The sequence below is a fragment of the Mus caroli genome, chromosome 2 (genome assembly GCF_900094665.2).
Source record: "Mus caroli chromosome 2, CAROLI_EIJ_v1.1, whole genome shotgun sequence".
Taxonomy (NCBI): Eukaryota; Metazoa; Chordata; class Mammalia; order Rodentia; family Muridae; genus Mus; species Mus caroli.
In genome coordinates, this window is record NC_034571.1 from 155,544,766 (window position 1) to 155,549,093 (window position 4,328).

A 4,328-nucleotide genomic window follows, 5' to 3' on the forward strand; every position below is an offset into this window, starting at 1 on the left:
GTGCCTCAGGGCCTGGGGACGTGGGCCTATGGTTCACAGTGCCTCAGGGCCTGGGGACGTGGGCCTATGGTTCACAGTGCCTCAGGGCCTGGGGATGTGGGCCTATGGTTCGCAGTGCCTCAGGGCCTGGGGATGTGGGCCTATGGTTCACAGTGCCTCAGGGCCTGGGGATGTGGACCTACATGGTGGTCACTGCCATGAAGAAGAAGTGTACAGAGAAAAAAGATTGAATGCAGTGAGAGGCAAAGCAAACTATGCTTTTAGGATATATAGAGATGGAGGCGTTACTGCTCTTTTATTGGAATCTTTATCAATGGAGCAAAAGCTTGAAGCATGGCGCCTCCAGGGGACTGACAGGCTACAGCACCTGTTGCGAGTGCTCGGCCTCTTTCACTTCACTGTCGAATTTCCTCTGTCCTCTCCTTCTGGCTAAACGGTTCAAAAAGTGTTCACATTTCTCTTCTCTGGCCTCCTGCTCTCACATCTATGGAATTCAGGGCGTCTGCTAGGTGCAGCTCCCAGTGAGCAGAAATTCAGTGGTTTGAAGCAGCCAGTTCCCAGCAGCCAGCCACTCCCAGGGCTGGATGCGAGGGTTTCTGTTTTAGACTTTATTTTCTATTTTTCACTTTGTGGCCTTGGCTGACCTAGGTTCATAGAAACCTGCATGCCAACACAAAGAATCCAGCTAGCCAGCAGCCTGTCTGAAAAACCTGAACAGGAAAATGGATTGGAAGACCTGTTCTGTTTTGATTCTCCCCTTCCCCAAACAACCTAACCAAATGCAGCTTACTGTCCCATATGTAGGGAGCAGTGTGTGGGGTCATCGCCTGTCATCTGCCTTAGCACTGAGGGGGAGATTGTGAGGCTAGTTGGTACTACACAGGAAGACTGTCCCCCCCGCAGAAAAGCAGAAGTAATACATGCAATTTCACAATATTCTTTAAGCAACAAAGCCTATCTTTCCGTGGGAGTATTTTATACTTTGAAATGGCTGTGTAGCATCTTGGCATGCTGATCCCCAAGAACTTAACTCCATTCCCTATCTAGACAGTTAATTCCACGAGGTGCCTTTTCCTTGCTTGAATCTATCTGTGGTATCAATTCCCGGACATTGGGTCCACTTGAAGGTTGTACTCATGGCATGGTAACAGATGCTGCAAACTAGTCTCCAGAGGTTAGTTTCCTTTACAGCCCAGAGGGAGTCTGGCTCTAATTTTGTTTTCTTTTCTTCTGGTTCCTTAGACTTTCTGCACTGGCTAATCAAGAGTGAAAAACCTGAAGAGATGCAGGCAGGAAAACGGAATTAAACTAGGTGGGTAGCTGTGTGGCTCGCACCTCTTTGCCTCTCATCACGTTTGCCTACACACCCTTTTCCTTTTTTTTCTTTTTTCTTTTTTCTTTTTCCTCTGCTTGAAGAAAAGAAAGCCAATAGAATAGGTTCTAAATGAAGTTCGAGGGGGAATTTTAGTCACCTAAAGAAAAGGCAGGGTGACTCTTAGCAGCAGTTATGTAAAGTCATGCTGCAGAGCCACAGGCCTGATTCCCATCCAGGCAATTTCTTCATAGCACTGGAAAGACAGCTTCCTTCCGGTGCCTTAGCAGGTTTCTTCAGCCATGTACCCAAACAGAGGGAGTCCTACATAGCTGATTAGCAACATTGGGTGTGACTTCAATTTTTTTCTGCATTTATCAGTTATAAAGGAGTATTTATAACAACTAGGGCATGTTATGGGAATTGTCGTTTTAAGACTAGTTACCAAATGGGCCCAGCCTAGTGGGCCTGTTAAAAGGGATGGGGCAGGCACCTTCTGTCTGGAGACACACTTTGCACACAGTGTAAGTGGGCTGCCTAGTAGTGGTGCACAGCCTAGGGTCAGTGCTCATAGTTTTTGTGATAGCCAGGTGTTCTGGCATAGAGGTGTAGCAGTGTGTAGTCTAAAAGAGCCAGCATGATTGTTGGTTCTCGCTCTCCCTCTTCCTCTCCCTCTACCCAACCCTCCCTCTTTCCCCCTTCCCCTTGCCTCAACCCCTCCTCCCTCCCCCCTCTCTCCCCCCTACCCCCTCCCTCTCCCACTCCCTCTCTTTCTCTCTCCAAGCCTTACCATTTCACTCTGGCTGGCCTCTGCCTCCAAGTGTTGGGATGAGATGTGAGCATCATCTTCCCACACCTGGCTTTTCATCTAAATCTACAATTCCTGTGACTCACAGCAAATTGTCAGGTTGGGAGTATGTGGTCCACAGATATCTGCCTACCCATGAATTTGTCCTTGTAAAGGGAGTAAGAAACAAAGGTCACCTGTGCCCAGCTGACCCATTTCTACCAGGTCTGAGCCACACCAGAGTGGTCAGAAAGGATGAGGGAGCCTGATGGTGAGTTCACCTCTTTCTGAGGAGCTCATTGGACTGTTGTGCTTTCAACCAGGGATGTGTGAGGAGGATGGTCTTGTAGGAAGAGTGCAGCTCTAATGAAGTTCAGCTTAGAGTCACTCAGGAGATTGCCTTTTATCTCAGCTTATCAGCAAGGGTGAGGTGGATACTGGATACCACAGCAGAAATATCGGACATAGCCTTGCCCTCAGAAGCTTCAGGGTCTGGTCACTAGATGCAGAGGCAGGTGAGGAATGGACTGGAGAGGAGTGTGCCAAACAGGCTGCAGACCTTGGGCCTTCTGGAGCAGCACGGGGAAGGCCCAGAGGCTCCAGAGGGCTCTGCGAGCCCCTGTGGAGACAAGGTGTGCATGGGCTTGGTAGTGTAGAGCAGGTGTCAGGGCTGGAGCTTGCAAATGGCTGCGAGTTAGTCCAGGCTTTCTCCTGTTGCTTCTAAGCAGAAAGTCACTGAGTGATCTTCCAGGAGCCATGTGAGTTATACGTAGAAATTTCTGGGAAGTGGGCCATGTTAATTATCTTACCCTCTCCATCTGCTATCATAACCTCTCCTCAGGGCCTGTGGTCCTCCTGCTAGTAGACCCTGATGAGGAACGGTGACAGAGTCTGGGAGAAACATCTCCTTGGAGAGAACGAGGAGGCGGGTCATTCAGTGTACAGCACTGAAGTAGCCTTACACGAGGCCCTTCATCCCTGTGAGCACGACTATTGTCTACTAAAGGGTGATGGACTCTCCCTCTCTCCTGTCCCCTTCCTCTGTGGATATTTTACATGCCCAATTAGGGCTTCAGCAGAATCCTGCCTGTTTGTCATGTCATGTACTGTTGAAATCCTCACAGGGATGTTAGGGCTTCACTAGCTGCTATATGTCCTATGTCAAGGGCTTCTCTCCCGTGATGTCACTTTTAGGGAGGAGCAAACAAATGCTGACTGAAGACTAGGTATGTGCTTGGCCATGACACAACAGAAGGCTTTTAGAACTAGTAAGCCTACGGTAAACACAGCCATCCTTTGTTGTGTGTCCATGATTGTTCTGGAACTCAATCTGTAGATCAGGCTGCCCTCAAAATCAGAGATCTGCTTGCCTCTGCCTCCTGAGTCCTGGGATCAAAGGTATGCACCACCATCCCTGAATTACTTTAGTGCGTCTTAATCTCATTTAGTTTAATCTTGTGAAGTATCCAAATATTACAGATAAGGGAACTGAGCTAAAAAAGGTGACAGTTCTTACCTCTGGCGATACAAGGTGAAGTTGAAGAGCCCATCTCTGACCACAGTTGACTTGCCATTCTGTACATATTCCTGTAGACAGTTCAGACATGACAGAGGCCATGGAGAAACAGAGACACAGCTCCTTTGTTCTCTCCAAAATTGTAAGTTCTTAGCAAGGCCACTGGTGACTAATATGAGCTTTAGACCTGAGCTCTGGTGTGGCTTGTCCAGTTAGTGTTTTCCTAAGACCTTCCTCCACGTGCATTGAGGCCACCTCTCTGCCCGTAGGTCAGTTCCCTAGCAGCTGGGAGTGTCTCTGTTTACTTCTTCCCTGGACATTTTTCTTTTGGTTTATAGCCATGCTTGCAGAAATGGCATTATTACTCCCGTGAGAGAAAGAGCAGTGGCTTGCTTTAACCCAGTATACACACTGAAGGCGCCTTTCCCTTCATCTTATGAGGAGCCATGGCTACCAGGGCAGTTCCTTTGAGAGGAGTCACTAAAGCGTGGAGAGGGGCTCAGGTGGGAATCCTGTTTGCCCAGGACCGTTTGTATGCTAAGCTGTCTAAAGATAAGGATTTAAGGAGAATATATTAGACTCATACATTAGACTTGTATATAACTCTGTAACAAAACAACAAGCAGAAAAAACAACAGCATTGTATGCAGCCTGCATTGGCTTCACGCTCCCGCCATAGCTAAGGGCCTCCTTTTTTTTTTTTTTTTTTTTTT

The 4,328-nt window shown here is 48.1% G+C and overlaps 1 protein-coding gene across 4 annotated transcripts in view; it reads left to right on the forward strand.

Moving 5' to 3' along the window:
* The window catches only part of Pkig (cAMP-dependent protein kinase inhibitor gamma), a 71,205-nt gene that overhangs the window by 45,245 nt on the left and 21,632 nt on the right, over positions 1–4,328 (forward strand). For 3 of the 4 annotated variants that reach the window (XM_021155784.2, XM_029474339.1, XM_029474340.1), the window contains exon 2: positions 1,243–1,312. The exons of the other annotated variant lie outside the window; for it this stretch is intronic. The gene's annotated coding sequence lies outside the window, so the exon portion shown is untranslated. The remainder of the gene's footprint in view (positions 1–1,242; positions 1,313–4,328) is intronic. 4 annotated transcript variants of the gene reach the window in all.